The 17,349-nt window shown below is 39.5% G+C and overlaps 1 long non-coding RNA gene across 8 annotated transcripts in view; it reads right to left on the minus strand.

The window, feature by feature from the left end:
• LOC105491853 (uncharacterized) overlaps positions 1-17,349 on the minus strand; it is a 177,329-nt gene that overhangs the window by 27,752 nt on the left and 132,228 nt on the right. For 3 of the 8 annotated variants that reach the window (XR_011612982.1, XR_011612976.1, XR_011612980.1), the window contains one exon: positions 8,792-8,829. The exons of the other annotated variants lie outside the window; for them this stretch is intronic. This is a non-coding gene — a long non-coding RNA (uncharacterized lncRNA). The remainder of the gene's footprint in view (positions 1-8,791; positions 8,830-17,349) is intronic. 8 annotated transcript variants of the gene reach the window in all.

Here is a 17,349-nt window from a genome sequence, read left to right on the forward strand (position 1 = left end):
AAACGGGTATGCAATCCAGTGCATATGAAGCTGGATGTATTGCAATCTTCAAGTTTTGAAAACAAAGCGAGAAGCCTAGAACTAAGCCAGGTTGAGGATTTAGGGCTAGCAATGGTTAGGACCCTAGATCTGTGGTTTTAAAACAAGCATGACAAAACTTATCATTCAAGGAATTATAGACCTTTTAATGTGTTATACGGTTAGATTTTAGTCAGAAATTCTGTTTTAAAAGTCTTTATCACTTGTTTGAATCAGATACTCTCAAAGGATTATAATGGCTATTCTAAGAATATGAGTTTGACTGTAGATGTTTTTGTTTGTTTGTTTGTTTGTTTTTGAGACAGAGTTTTGCTCTTGTCACCCAGGCTGGAGTGCAATGGCACTATCTCAGCTCACTGCAACCTCCACATCCAGGTTCAAGTGATTCTCCTTCCTCAGGCCCTCGAGTAGCTGGGATTACAGGCACCTAACACCACTCCTGGCTAATTTTTGTATTTTACTAGAGACAGGGTTTCACCATGTTGGCCAGGCTGGTCTCGAACTCCTGACCTCGGGAGATCCACCTCAGCCTCCCAAAGTGCTGGGATTACAGGCCTGAGCCACCATGCCTGGCCTCTAGATGTTTTCAGTAGTAATGACGATGCACTATTTTTGCTAGCCCTTGGGCAGTCAAAGCAATAAATATGGGTGCTAGACATCAGGATATCTGGCCTTCCTAATCAGGAAAGAATATGGAGAACTATTCTTCCTGGCTTGCCTTGGTGGTATGGAAATTTTGTGACATTTGAGGGGTCTGTATTATAGAAAAGTTAATATGAAAATGGTCCATAAGCTTTCATTAAACTTTTGCTCTAGTCTCTTTTACAAGCGTGTGACTGTCTGCCACAAGTAGGCCTAATATAATTTTTAAGTTTTATTTTATTTTTAATTGACACATAATTGACTTTTTTATTATTATACTTTAAGTTCTAGGGTACATGTGCACAATGTGCAGGTTTGTTACATATGTATACATGTGCCATGCTGGTGTGCTGTACCCATTAACTCATCATTTACATTACATATATCTCCTAATGTTATCCCCACCACCTCCCCCAACCCCATGACAGGCCCCAGTGTGTGATGTTCCCCATCCTGTGTCCAAGTGTTCTCATTGTTCAGTTCCCACCTATGAATGAGAACATGCAGTGTTTGGTTTTCTGTCCTTGCAATAGTTTCCTCAGAATGATGGTTTCCAGCTTCATCCATGTCCCTACAAAGGAAATGAACTCATCCTTTTTCATGACTGCATAGTATTCCATGGTGTGTATGTGCCACATTTTCTTAATCCACTCTATCATTGATGGACATTTGGGTTGGTTCCAAGTCTTTGCTATTGTGAATAGTGTCACAATAAACATATGTGTGCATGTGTCTTTATAGTAGCATGATTTATCATTCTTAGGGTATATACCCAGTAATGGGATTGCTGGGTCAAATGGTATTTCTAGTTCTAGATCCTTGAGGAATCGCCACACTGTCTTCCACAATGCTTGAACTAATTTACAGTCCCACCAACAGTGTAAAAGCGTTCCTATTTCTCCACATGCTCTCCAGCACCTGTTGTTTCCTGACTTTTTAATGATTGCCATTCTAACTGGTGTGAGACAGTATCTCACTGTGGTTTTGATTTGCATTTCTCTGATGGCCAGTGATGATGAACATTTTTTCATGTGTCTGTTGGCTGCATAAATGTCTTCTTTTGAGAAGCGTCTGTTCATATCCTTTGCCCACTTTTTGATGGGGTTGTTTGATTTTTTCTTGTAAATTTGTTTCAGTTCTTTGTAGATTCTGGATATTAGCCCTTTGTCAGATGGGTAGATTGAAAAAATTTTCTCCCATTCTGTAGGTTGCCTGTTCACTCTGATGGTAGTTTTTTTTGCTGTGCAGAAGCTCTTTAATTTAATTAGATCCCATTTGTCAATTTTGGCTTTTGTTGCCATTGCTTTTGGTGTTTAATCATGAAGTCCTTGCCCATGCCTATGCCCTGATTGGTATTGCCTAGGTTTTCTGCTAGGGTTTTAATGGTTTTAGGTATAACATTTAAGTCTTTAATCCATCTTGAATTAATTTTTGTATAAGGTGTAAGGAAGGAATCCAGTTTCAGCTTTCTACTTATGGCTAGCCAGTTTTCCCAGCACCATTTATTAAATAGGGAATCCTTTCCCCATTTCTTGTTTCTCTCAGGTTTCTCAAAGATCAGATGGTTGTAGATGTGTGGTATTATTTCTGAGGACTCTGTTCTGTTCCATTGGTCTATATCTCTGTTTTGGTACCAGTACCATGCTGTTTTGGTTACTGTAGCCTTGTAGTATAGTTTGAAGTCAGGTAGCATGATGCCTCCAGCTTTGTTCTTTTGGCTTAGGATTGTCTTGGCAATATAGGCTCTTTTTTGGTTTCATATGAACTTTAAAGTCGTTTTTCCAATTCTGTGAAGAAAGTCATTTGTAGCTTGATGGGGATGGCACTGAATCTATAAATTACCTTGGGCAGTATGGCCATTTTCACGATATTGATTCTTCCTATCCATGAGCATGGAATGTTCTTCCATTTGTTTGTGTCCTCTTTTGTTTCGTTGAGCAGTGGTTTGTAGTTCTCCTTGAAGAGGTCCTTCACATCCCCTGTAAGTTGGATTCCTAGTTATTTTATTCTCTTTGAAGCAATTGTTAATGGGAGTTCAGTCATGATTTGGCTCTCTGTTTGTCTGTTGTTGGTGTATAGGAATGCTTGTGATTTTTGTCATTGATTTTGTATCCTGAGGCTTTGCTGAAGTTGCTTATCAGGTTAAGGAGATTTTGGGCTGAGACGATGGGGTTTTCTAAATATACAGTTATGCCATCTGCAAACAGGGACAATTTGACTTCCTCTTTTCCTAATTGAATACCCTTTATATCTTTCTCTCCTGCCTGATTGCCCTGGCCAGAACTTCCAACACTATGTTGAATAGGAGTGGTGAGAGAGGGCATCCCTGTCTTGTGCCAGTTTTCAAAGGGAATGCTTCCAGTTTTTGCCCATTCAGTATGATATTGGTTGTGTGTTTGTCATAAATAGCTCTTATTATTTTGAGATATGTCTCATCAATACCTAGTTTATGGAGAGTTTTTAGCATGAAGGGCTGTTGAATTTTGTCAAAGGCCTTTTCTGCATCTATTGAGATAATCATGTGGTTTTTGTTGTTGGTTCTGTTTATATGCTGGATTACGTTTATTGATTTGCATATGTTGAACAAGCCTTGCATCCAGTTTTTGCCTGTTCGGTATTATATTGGCTGTGTTTGTCATAAACAGCTCTTATTATTTTGAGATACATCCCATCAATACCTACTTTATTGAGAGTTTTTAGCATGAAGGGCTGTTGAATTTTGTCAAAGGCATTTTCTGCATTTATTGAGATAATCATGTGGTTTTTGTCTTTGGTTCTGTTTATATGACGGATTACATTTATTGATTTGCATATGTTGAATCAGCCTTGCATTCCAGGGTTGAAGCCAACATGATCATGGTGGATAAACTTTTTGATGTGCTGCTGGATTCAGTTTGCTAGTATTTTATTGAGGATTTTTGCACCGATGTTCATCAGGGATATTGGTCTAAAATTCTCTCTTTTTGTTGTGTATCTGCCAGGCTTTGGTATCAGGATGATGCTGGCCTCATAAAATGAGTTAGGGAGGATTCCCTCTTTTTCTATTGATTGAAATAGTTTCAGAAGGAATGGTACCGGCTCCTCTTTGTACCTCTAGTAGAATTCGGGTGTAAATCCATCTGGTTCTGGACTTTTTTTGGTTGGTAGGCTATTACTTATTGCCTCAATTTCAGAGCCTGTTATTGGTCTGTTTAGAGATTCAGCTTCTCCTGGGTTAGTGTTGGGAGGGTGTATGTGTCCAGGAATTTATCCATTTCTTCTAGATTTTCTAGTTTATTTGCATAGAGGTGTTTATAGTATTCTCTGATGGTAGTTTGTATTTCTGTGGGATCAGTGGTGATATCCCCTTTATCATTTTTTATCACATCCATTTGATTCTTCTCTCTTTTCTTCTTTGTTAGGCTTGCTAGTGGTCTATCACTATTGTTGATCTTTTCAAAAAACAAGCTCCTGGATTAACTGATTTTTGAAGGGTTTTTTGTGTCTCTATCTCCTTCAGTTCTGCTCTGATCTTAGTTATTTCTTGCCTTCTGCTAGCTATTGAATGTGTTTGCTCTTGCTTCTGTAGTTCTTTTAATTGTGATGCTATGGTATCAATTTTAGATCTTTCCTGCTTTCTCTTGTGAGCATTTAGTGCTATAAATTTCCCTCTACACACTGCTTTAAATGTGTCCCAGAGTTTCTGGTATGTTGTGCCTTTGTTCTCATTGGTTTCAAGGAACATCTTTATTTCTGCCTTCATTTCGTTATTTATCCAGTAGTCATTCAGGAAAATGTTGTTCAGTTTCCATGTAGTTGAGCGGTTTTCAGTGAGTTTCTTAATCCTGAATTCTAGTTTGATTGCACTGTGATCTGAGAGACAGTTTGTTATTATTTCTGTTCTTTTACATTTGCTGAGGAGTGCTTTACTTCCAACTATGTGGTCAATTTTGGAATAAGTGCGATGTGATGCTGAGAAGAATGTATATTCTGTTGAGGTGGAAAGTTCTGTAGATGTCCATTAGGTCTGCTTGGTGCAGAGCTGAGTTCAATTCCTGGATATCCTTGTTAACTTTCTGTCTCATTGATCTGTCTAATGTTGACAGTGGGGTGTTAAAGTCTGCCATTATTATTGTGTGGGAGTCTAAGTCTCTTTGTAGGTCTCTAAGGACTTGCTTTATGAATCTGGGTGCTCCTGTATTGGATGCATATATATTTAGGATAGTTAACTCTTCTTGTTGAATTGATCCCTTTACCATTATGTAATGGCCTTCTTCATCTCTTTTGATCTTTGTTTGTTTAAAGTCTGTTTTATCAGAGACTAAGATTGCAACCCCTGCTTTTTTCTGTTTTCCATTTGCTTGGTAGATCTTCCTCCATCCCTTTATTTTGAGCCTATGTGTGTCTCTGCACGTGAGTTGGGTCCCCTGAATACAGCACACCAATGGGTCTTGACTCTTTATCCAATTTGCCAGTCTGTGTCTTTTAATTGGAGCATTTAGCCCATTTACATTTAAGGTTAATATTGTTATTTGTGAATTTGATCCTATCATTATGATGTTAGCTGGTCATTTTGCTTATTAGTTGATGCAGTTTCTTCCTAGCATTGATGGTCTTTACAATTTGGCATGTTTTTGTAGTGGCTGGTACCGGTTGTTCCTTTCCATGTTTAGTGCTTCATTCAGGAGCTCTTGTAAGGGAGGCCTGATAGTGACAAAATCTCTCAGCATTTGCTTTTCTGTAAAGGATTTTATTTCTCCTTCACTTATGAAGCTTAGCTTCGCTGGGTATGAGATTCTGATTGTTGAAAATTCTTTTCTTTAAGAATGTTGAATATTGGCCCCCATCTCTTCTGGCTTGCAGAGTTTCTGCTGAGAGATTGGCTGTTAGTCTGATGGGCTTCCCTTTGTGGGTAACCCGACCTTTCTCTCTGGCTGCCCTTAACATTTTTTCCTTCATTTCATCTTTGTTGAATCTGACAATTATGTGTCTTGGGGTTGCTCTTCTCGAGGAGTATCTTTGTGGCATTCTCTGTATTTCCTGAATTTGAATGTTGGTCTGCCTTGCTAGGTTGGGGAAGTTCTCCTGAATAATATCCTGAAGAGTGTTTTCCAACTTGGTTCCATTCTCCCTGTCACTTTCAGGTACACCAGTCAGACATAGATTTGGTCTTTTCACATAGTCCCATATTTCTTGGAGGTTTTGTTCGTTTCTTTTTACTCCTTTTTTGCTAAACTTCTCCTCTCGCTTCATTTCATTCATTTGATCTTCAGTCACTGATACCCTTTCTTCCACTTCATTGAATCGGCTATGGAAGCTTGTGCATGCATCATGTAGTTCTGATGCCATGGTTTTCAGCTCCATCAGGTCATTTAAGATCTTCTCTATGCTGTTTATTCTAGTTAGCCATTCATCTAATCTTTTTTCAAGGTTTTTAGCTTCTTTGTGATGGGTTCAAACATCCTCCTTTAGCTCAGAAAAGTTTGTTATTACTGATTGTCTGAAGCCTTCTTCTCTCAATTCGTCAAAGTCATTCTCCATCCAGCTTTGTTCCATTGCTGGTGAGGAGCTGTGTTCCTTTGGAGGAGAAGAGGCACTCTGATTTTTAGAATTTTCAGCTTTTCTGCTCTGGTTTCTCCCCATCTTTGTGGTTTTATCTACCTTTTGTCTTTGATGATGGTGATGTACAGAGGGGGTTTTGGTGTGGATGTCCTTTCTGTTTATTAGTTTTCCTTCTAACAGTCCAGACCCTCAGCTGCAGGTCTGTTGGAGTTTGCTGGGGGTCCACTCCAGACCCTGTATGCCTGGGTATCACCAGCGGAGGCTGCAGAACAGCAAATATTGTAGAACAGCAAATGTTGCTACCTGATCCTTCCTCTGGAAGCTTCATCTCAGAGGGACACCTGACCATATGAGGTGTCAGTTGGCCCCTACTGGGAGGTGCCTCCCAGTTAGGCTACTTGGGGGTCAAGGACCCACTTGACGAGGCAGTCTGTCCATCCTCAGATCTCAAACTCCATGCTGGGAGAACCACTACTCTCTTCAAATCTGTCAGACAAGGATGTTTAAGCCTGCAGAAGTTTCTGCTGCCTTTTGCTCAGCTATGCATTGCCCCCAGAGGTGGAGTCTACAGAGGCAGGCAGGCCTCATTGAGCTGCAGTGGGCTCCACCCAGTTTGAGCTTCCCAGCTGCTTTGTTTACCTACTCAAGCCTCAGCAATGGCAGACGCCCATCCCCCAGCCTCACTGATACCTTGCAGTTCGATATCAGACTGCTGTGCTAGCAGTGAGCGAGGCTCCATGGGCGTGGGACCCTCCAAGCCAGGCATGGGTTATAATCTCCTTATGTGCCATTTGCTATGACTGTTGGAAAAGTGTATTATTAGGGCAGGAGTGTCCTGATTTTCCAGGTACCATATGTCATGGCTTCCCTTGGCTAGGAAAGGGAATTCCCCAACCCCTTGCACTTCCCGGGTGAGGCGATGCCCCACCATGCTTTGACTCACCTTCCATGGGCTATACCCACTGCCCGACAAGCCCCAGTAAGATGAACTCGGTACCTCAGTTGAAAATGCAGAAATCAACCATCTTCTGCATTGCTCACACTGGGAGCTGTAGACTGGAGCTTTTCCTGTTCGGCCATCTTGGAACCTCCCTACCCATTTTCCATAATTGACATATTTATAGGGTACAGTGTAATGTTTTGATAGAAGTATACATTGTGTAATTATTAGGGTAATTAGCATATTCATCTCCTCAAACATTTATCATTTATTTGTGGTGAGAACATTCAAAATCTTCTCTCCTAGTTATTTTGAGTTATACAATCTAATATTGTTAACCATAGTCACCCTATGTATTAGTCCATTTTCACACTGTTATAAAGATACTACCTGAGACTAGGTAATTTATAAAGGAAAGATGTTTAATTGACTCAAAGTTCTGCATGGTTAGGGAGGCCCCAGGAAACTCACAATCATGGTGGAAGGAGAAGCAGGCACCTTCTTCACAAGGCAGTAGGAGGAGAGAGAGCAAAGAGGGAAGAACCATTTATGAAACTATCAGATGTTATGAGAATTCACTCACTATCATGAGAACAGGATGGGGGAATCCACCCCCATGATACAATCACCTCCCTCCCTCAACACGTTACAGGTTTCTCCCACAACATGTGGGGATCACAATTTGAGATGAGATTTGTGTAGGGACAGAGCCACACCGTATCGCCCTACTATGCAATAGAACACCAGAACGTATTCCTTCTATCTAACTGTAAGTTTGTACCTGTTGACCAATCTCTACTAATCTCCCCTCCTCATGCCCCCAACCTCCTCCAGCCTCTGGTAACCACTATTCTACTTTCTACTTCTGTAAGATCAACCTTTTAAAATTCCACATATGAGTGAGATCATTTAGTATCTGTCTTTCTTTGCCTGGCTATTTCACTCAACATAATTATCTGCTAGTTTTATCCATGTTGCCACAAATGACAGGATTTCATTTATTATGACTGAATACTATTCTATGGGGTGTGTGTGTGTGTGTGTGTGTGTGTGTGTGTGTGTATACATTTTCTTTCTTTATTTTTTAAGAGATGGAGTCTTGCTATGTTGCCCAGGCTGCCATGAACCCCTATCCTCCCACTACAGCCTCCAGAGTAGCTGGGAATATAGGCATGCGCCACTGGACCTGGCTTATATAACACCTTTTCCTTATCCATTCATCTGTTGATGGACACTTAAGTTGATTCCTAGCTTGACTATTGTGAATAGTGCTGCAATAAACCTAGCAGTGTAGATGTCTATTTATGTCTTTAACTATTTTATTTATATATTCTTTATTTATTTAACTATTTTAAAGCTGAGAAATTCAAAATTAACTTTTGTTCTATTGATATAGTTGGTCAAATTTGTGAAGACAGATACACCCTGTTTTTAGAATTTTTCCTATCCCAGGCTTCCAAAGTTTCAAGAAAATTGATACAATAAACCAATTTGTTCCTATTATAATTTAAACATTTCCAAAATTATTTCAATTTTAAAAGAAGTTAAAGTTTGACCAATGAAACAATTTCAATGGTGGGGTTTCATTATGAATTTAATCATGATATTTACTATTTATTGAGCATGTACCTTATGCCAGGTCTTCATCTGTCAATCATCTCTTCTTTCTGCAAATAGAAGACTTAGCAAGCTTGGAGAAAGTCATGAATGCTAACATATATGAGATCAAATAGTCTCTTTCTAGGACACTGAAGGTCTTTGGGGACTTAAAAACTCGATTACAATGATTCAGGCGTATAGGAGAAAATTGCAAAACACACACACACACAGAAAAAAAAAAAAAAAAAAACACAGAAAAGAACTATTTGTACATGCCAGGAAACACTGCTTTAAGAGTTGCTTCACTCTAGGTGATTATGAAAGGAAAAAAAAATCTAACTGTAGTGAAGTTAAAAAATGTACATATATTTGGGAAGAATAGGAAACTTCACTGAAGGCCTGGAGTCAGTCAAACTCAAGTTCCAATCTTCTTAGATGTAAGTTAACCTCACTGAACCTGTTTACTTTAAAAATGCCTGTTTTAATTAAAAATTCAATCACTATTAAAATTATGTTTTTTAATTAAAAATACTTTAAAAGTTAAAGTGTAGAGTTTTTCTATTTATCTTAAATATTAAAATAATTGTGAATTAAAGTTGTGCCAGCTAGAAGACCTAAATTGATAGGCTTAATAATTTTGGAACTTTTCTTAATGTCAAAGTTAACTAGAACTTCTTTTCTTTTTCAAATTACACATTTAAAATTCCAGCATCAGTTCCTTTTTGAGTCATCTAGGCCTCTCACATCAGTAAATATTGAGCTCCTGTAAAGCTGAAGTTACTTACGTAGTAACATAACTTACTTAAGGGCAATTTGTAAATGTTTATTTTGGATAAGCTATGTTTTATTTTGTTCTGCTTTTGAGAAAGATGCTTCTCATTCCTTGCTAATTTCAAACAAGCAACTTTCTAATGGAAAACAATTATTTTTATAACTCAAGTTAAATATTTCTGTCTATTCTTTACTCAAATTGAAAATAAGACATAAAAAACAATGACCCTCCTTGCCTTGGTTTCTAACTTTTCAGAGGTGAACACACCATAAATGGTAACTAACTTACAGTAGTGCCCACTGTATCCACTAAGCATTATGGAGAATACAGAGATGACCCAGACATGCACCCTGACCTTAAAAAACTCAAAGATTGAAACATATCATGATTTACGGGTATAGCTCCTCCTCTTCCAAAAATAAAACAATACAAAAGACACAAATAACAGTGATTGTCAGAAATACAGACACCAAGTGTTAAAGTGTCAGAAAATAACTAGGGCAGCTTGAACTCAACCTTTGCACTCTCTACCACTTGAATTATATTTTATCAAACTTTTGTTAAGTTAGTTCATGTATTTTGGTGCCTCAGTGGTTCTAATTCAACCATCCTATTTTTGTAGATCCATCTGTCCCAGTGCTGTATGACAGCACTAGAACACATGGAAGAGATTTAACAAATAGTGTTAGCTATGATATGTATGTATTAGTATGTATTACATGTCAGGCAGTGTTCTGAGTTCTTTACTTGCACTCATTCATTTAGCCTTCCCAATAACCCTATGAGGAAAGTTATTATTGTCTTCTCTTGACAGATGCAGAAACTAAGTCACAGAAAGTTTAGGTAACTTGGCCGAAGTCATGCTACTAATAAGTTATGGCCCCAGGATATGAGCATAGTTTGACTTCACAGTTTGCTCTTATACCCTACACTATGCTACCCCTGAATAATTATTTGAGTCATGTTAATGAAGGGATTTTAAAATTTGATGGTATTGGAACAGTAGAGTAAGCTGATACTTCCCTGGGTTGGACAACTCCAGAAGCAGTCTGATGTTTGTTTGCCAGTATATTTTTGTTTTTCTAGGCAATGAGGGCTAATCTCACTAGTACTTCTGTAGACAGTCTAGTATATGTCTTTCAGTGAACCTTTGAACTCATTTTCTGTTTGGTATCTATCTGATGGTACAATTGCTGAATTCTTGGTATATACATAAGAATAGAATTTCTAGGTCATAGTATAGGACTGCTGGAAACTGTACCAATTTGCATTCCCACTAGCAGGGTATAGGAGGTCCAGTTGCCTTGCATTTTTCCCAATATTTTCTGCCTCTTTCATTTTAGGTGACTACGTAGAAACATCACATTTTGGTTTTAATTTGCATGACTCTGATGACTAATGGAGTCGAGCTCATTTTCATATATTTTTAGTCATTTGTCAATAAAGTTTTATGAATGCCTTTTCAAGGGGTTTGCCCACTTTTAAAATTAGGTTGCCTGTCTTTTTGATTGTGGAGGAATTCTTACCATATTCTAGATACAAGCCCTTTGTCAGAGACATAAACTGAAGACTTCTTCTCCCATTCTATAGGATGTCTGTTCTCTCTTAATGGAGTCTTTTGAGGAACTGAAGTTCTTACTTTACACAGTTCAATTTACCAATTTTTTTCTTCATTGCTAGCACTTTTCTGTGTCCTGTGTAAGCAAACTTTGCCTACTCCAAGGTCATGAAGATTTCTTCCATGTTTTCTTCTAAATCTCTATCATTTATTTTTCACATTTAGATCTGTAATCCTTCTGGAATTATTTTTTGCATATGGTGTGAGATAGGAGTTAAAATACATTTCTATGTGTACATTCAATTGTCCCTACACCATTTACTGAAAGGACCATCCTTTCCCCCACTATACTGCAGTGTCACCTTTCTCATAAACTAGTTGACTATATCTGTACCTATGTCTCTATCTATGTCTATCTACCTACCTGTCTATATCTGTTTATGACGTCTGTTCTATTACATTGATCAGCTCATTTGTTTTTTATGTCTAGGAAATTTTGCTAAAGCAGTATTAATGAGTTTGAATCTTGCCTCTTGGGGCTGTGACAATGCTTCAGGTTGTGATTCTTCACCTGTAGCCCTAGCCATGCCATGACACCCATCGAGGCATCCATCCTGTGAGTATCTATGCAATGCCTAACAAAGATAACCTCAGCTGGGCTTGGTGGCTCATGCCTGTAACCCCAGCACTTTGGGAGGCCAAGGCACACAGATCACTTGAGCCCAGGAGTTCGAGACCAGCCTGAGTAACATGGCAAAACCCCATCTCTACAAAAAATTAAAAAATTAGCTCAGCATGGCGGCATGCACCTGTAATCCTAGCTACTCAGGAAGCTGAAGTAGGAGGATTGCTTGAGCCTGGGTTGTCGAGGCTGCAGTGAGCTGAGATCACACCACTGCACTCCAGCCTGGGTGACAGAGTGAGACTGTTGGAAAAAACAAACAAACAAAAAGATAACCTCTATTTCCCACTGCTTTCCCTTCTCACCCTCATCCCAAGTTTCTGTCTTTTCTTTGAATTTGTTATTTGACTTTCCACAAATATAAAAGTACACTTGTATCGTTTATTTTAGGTATTGGATATATTCCCTTCCTTGTGTATTATTTTAAAAGCAGCTGAATAAAGAATTTACCTTTGTTGTTGTTGTTGTTGTTGGTTTTTTTTGTTTTTTGAGACTGAGTCTCGCTCCATTGCCCAGGCTGGAGTGCAGTGGCATGATCTCGGCTCACTGCAACCTCCGCTTCACAGGTTCAAGTGATTCTCCTGCCTCAGCCTCCCAAGTAGCTGGGACTACAGGTACATACCACCACGCTCAACTAATTTTTTTTTTTTTTGTATTTTTAGTAGAGACGGGGTTTAACGTAGCCTTCAAATAATTTTTTTAACTACAAATTCCGTGGCTTTTGATTTTTCAAAAAGAGTCTCCACTCTTACCTAAAACTGTAATGGGTATTTGAATTCTAGAAGGAGGTGATTTTATTCAAACTGATAATCACTATAAAACATTATGTGTTTTCTACTGGAAATAGAAATACAGTGTATACAGATGTTTGTTAGACATCTCTAATAAAAAAATGAGTATTGCGTATAACCAGGCCTTCCTAGAATGTTTGCCCACAGCCACAGTGTTGTAGCAGTTCATATTATCTCTCTCATGGTCACATGTTAGAAGTAGAGTCATGCAGCAGTATGCAAAGCTAATCCACTGTTGGGATGCCTGTTGGCTTCAGATTAGCTCTCTTATCAGGCAAAACAGAGACTATGGGCAAGGCCCAACATTTCCTCACTTCTATTAATGGCTTATCAAATTCCCAGTCACAAAAGTTAAAACCTTAGAACAATCTTTTACTCTTCTCTCTTTCCCATGGCACAGCTTTAATATTCACTGAATCTTCTTTTATAGAATCATTTTTTCCGGTTCCTTTTTTGTGAATTTATTGTTACTGTTCTCTCTCAAACTTCATATAGGATGTTGTCAGTGACTTAAGCAATAAGAAAAATCATTATCACATAAAACAAAACAAAACAAAACACACAAACAAAAAAACAAACTATACACACACACACACACACACACACACACACACACACACAGGTAGGATGGCCCTGTCCCTGCTTCTCTATGATCCTCTTTGTTCTACCCTACTGGTGGATCTATACCTAAGCTGGCAGCAAGATAGCTTGGCAGTTCCAGGTTACACCTAGCAGACCACACCTCATGTCTCACTGGCCAGAGTCAGGTCACATACCCATCTTTAAGACAGTTGTTGGCAAGGAGTTACCCTGGAGCCAGGGATGAAACCACCTTCCCCTGAGTCACATGGGAAAGGACACCTAAACAAAATCAGGGTCTTGTCACCATAGGGAATGGGCTCTGAATGCTGGTGGATAATCCACAGTGTCTGCTCCAGACTCTAACTACCTCACTTTGAATAACTGCAGCCACCTCTTAACTGTGGTCCCTGCCTCCAGTTTTTGGCTCCATTTTCTCAACATGTATAATGAAGCCAGTACAATCCTCCTTAAACACACTCCTGTCATGACAGCACTTTCTTGGTCAGGGGGCCTAGGTGGCTTCAATGTGACTGATGGACAAAGTTCGAACACCTTAGCTCCCCATTCAAGATGTCCACAACCAGACTCCAATCTATCCCTTATCCTTCTTTCTCTCTAGTTCCTTATAACAGGAATGGTAGTAAATATATCAGGCTTTGTGGGCCATGTGGTCTCTGTCACAATTACAGTACTCTTCCCCTCATCTGTACAGTTCAATAAGTTGTTTTCAGAAGAAGAAGAAGAGAGAGAGACCACATTCATATCACTTTTATTACAGTACATTGTTATAATTGTTCTCTCTTTTTTTTTTAACTGTATCTCGCTATGTTGCCCAAGCTGGTCTTGAACTCCTGGGCTCAAGTAATCCACACACCTCAGCCTTCCAAAGCGCTGGAATTACAGGCATGAGCCACTGCACCTGGCCCAAATTGTTCTATTTTATTAGTAGTAATTGTTGTTAATCTCTTCCTGTGCCTTATGTATAAACTTTATCTTTTCTTTGAATTTGCTTATCTGTCTTTCCACAACTATAAAAGTATACTTTTACCATTTATTTTATGTATTGGCTATCTCCCTAGACAAATAATAGGTATGTATGTATAGGAAAAAACACAGTATGTTTAGGGTTTGGTACTATCCACAGTTTCAGGCAACCACTTGGGGGTCTTGAAACATAACCCCTACAGATAAAAAGTGGACTACTGTAGTCAGTTCTTCCCTTGTAGTGCAAAAGCAGCCATGCACAATACAATACAAATGAATGTGACTGAAGGAGATCATTTTGGCTGCAGTGTGGAGGAAGAACTAAAAGGACATGGAAGCAGGAGGACAGTCAGGGGATGGGTGTCGTAAGCCTGGAAAATGTGATGGTAATACAAGTATGTCAAGCCCGCAGATCCTGACAGCAAGCATGCCTACCTGACTTGTGCCCAGGGAGAGGAGGTAACAGTGATTCTGGCCTATTCTTATTTCACTCCCTTTCTAGTGCCACTTTTTTGGGCTTTTTTACTGTATGTTATGCAGGCTATATGCTGTATCTAATAGCCCTTGTAAACAGCCTTAAATCCTTTCTAAACATCCTGGATAGTCCTAGAATCCTAGAATATGGATTCTTTCTTGGTTTCAAAACTGATTTTGTTATATTGCCTGGAAAGAAGAAATGTTTTTATCGTAGAGGGTTGGTATTTCTGGGTAGGTTGATTCGAAGGATTAAGTTGTGAGGGCAGTTGGGACTTTTAGAGAAAGTGGATCCAGAAAATCTAAATTGTTACTAAGAAATATTGATGAGTGTAGGTCATGGAGCTCAGAAAGAAGTTTCTCTTTGATATTTTTTCTAAACTATGTGAAAGGGAAGCAATGGGAAATTCTGTGGACGGAGTCAGGAAAGCCTCAAGTAGGGTGGCTAGGAAAGGTGGAGGAGTTGCTACTAGGGAACCGAGGAGTGAATGTGGAGAGGGTGAAATGAGACAGGAGGCTACTTCCTCAAAGGTCAGGACAGTTATGAGAATGCTCTGGTTTGAACTTCAAGATGTTACTGGAAATGAAAAACTACAAATACATGCATGTTTATGCACACACACATACACAAACACACAAAACTATTGAAAAGAATATGTAGCAAATATGTTTTGTGAGTGAGCTTGTATCTAGTTAAAGTACCATGATTATCTTTAAAATCTCTTGCTAGAGGAGGAGTGTTGACTGCCCATTGTGGGCGTGGATAGGGAATGAATATCCTGGCTGTTGTATCCATAATTGAAACGCACTGTGCCTCATCTCCACACCAGCCGTTACAGCCATGCCAATCTCCTTCCTGTCAACTGCACAATAGCTTGTTGACTCTGCCTAATCTTTGGTCAGTTTCCCAGATATCCTTGTCTCTTCATTCTTAGCACATCACATCATTACTCAGATCTCTTCCCTGGGCCCCCGGCAGCTTTAAGTACCTCATTCAGCCCAACCATTTTCCTGTGTTCTTGAGCAGTGAGGTCATAATTTCACAACCTTGGATATACACTGCATGAAGTAAAATGTTTACTAGATAAGATGAATTAACATTTTTAGGAAGTTCATAATTGATGGAGACAAATTACATGTGTACGATACATCAACACACACACAGAATGTGCACATTCAGGAGAGATTAATAATGTATATGTCTATTAGATATAAAGCAGCTGTAGCCTATGAAGAAAGGACAGAAGAAACAGGGAGGGACAGGAACTAGAGTCAACAAAGAAGAAAAGCAAAGATACCCACATACATCCTACTTATAATGCAAAGCTTGTCACTGTTGGATAACATCACAAATCCCCCAGCTAAAACCCCCAATTTTTCTGGCCCTAAAGATATCTTTCTGGTTCTCAATCCCAGGCCAGGTGGGGCTCCATTTAACTCTCTGTTGTTTAATCCACTTTTGATCACTCTTAGGAAGTTTCACTTTGCTCAACAAGCTCAAGATTGATCACCTCTGACTTTATCTGTTTATATTAGGAGTGTCTGGTTGAAGATAGAATCGCAGATGCCCATTATTACCAGTATTATAACAATAAAGAGAAGCAATAGTAAATAAAGGAAACCCAGAGCCAGATTATGGGGGTTTAAATCTGTTTTCCCACTTTTGTGATGTTCGACCTTCAGCAAATTATCTACCTTCTCTGTGCCTCCATTTCCCTATTCATAAAATGGAAACAATGAAAGTATCTACCTCCTAGGGTTTTTGTGAGAGTTAAATGGGTTGATACACATAAAGTACTTGGACCTGCCCTGGAATATTTAGACCTCTGTGAATGGTAACCTGTATTACTGCTTTTCTCTTCAGTTAGGAATCACTAAATGTTGCAGTAAACTGCACATTCTGTTGACCCTTCCTGGTCACTGCTCACCCATCCCAAGCCTGTGTGATGGAATGTTCAACTCTGAAATGGCATCTAAGTGGCCAGGAAGAAAGGCTGGAGGGAAATGTGTAGACCAGCTGACCTCTATTTTAGGTTGAAGGTCTAGGCATTTCCTCCCCTTTCTCTACCTGTGAGAGGAGCCAACCAGAGCTGTCCAAGCCATGATGCAGTCCCTCCTGCGGCCATTTCCTTCCAGCTTCTATTCATCTTTTACCACTCTCTAGCCAGCAGAAGCTGGTGAGTCTTGTGGTTACCACTCTTGTTTGTTGCCCCACATCCCAGCTTCATTTTCTCAGGATCACTGCCAGGCAATAAGGGAAGTTTGGGGCCTGAAAAAATCTGCCCCAAGCCTGCGTGGAGCAAAATACCCTTGGACATTATACCCGCAGAAGGTTCCTCAAAATTATGTGACATTTTTCAGCTGATTGAACTTCCCTAACCTGACTTCCTGGAAAAGCCAAGAATTCAGAGAAAATGTAGGGCACTGACAAACCAACGAAGAGGTGAGTAAATTCTCCCGGAGTCCCCTGTCAGGACTGAAAAATGTTGTGTGAAACCTGTGGGCAGGGATAACCTCCAAATATTTGCCCTCCCACAAACTGTCCATAGGCCTAGCTGCCCTCCCATAGCTAGGTCCCAAATTGTTGCAAAAGCCGTATCCATGTAGATCCTGCCAAACTAGCTAACTGGCCAATCTGTTTTCCCACAATATGAGTTACCTTACTGGGACGTGTGTCCTCAGGTATATGCACTTTGATCCAGTTACAGCAAGTTACCCCAAGGAAATAATCAGACAAGGACATAG

This window comes from Macaca nemestrina, chromosome 14 (genome assembly GCF_043159975.1).
Source record: "Macaca nemestrina isolate mMacNem1 chromosome 14, mMacNem.hap1, whole genome shotgun sequence".
NCBI classification, from domain to species: Eukaryota; Metazoa; Chordata; class Mammalia; order Primates; family Cercopithecidae; genus Macaca; species Macaca nemestrina.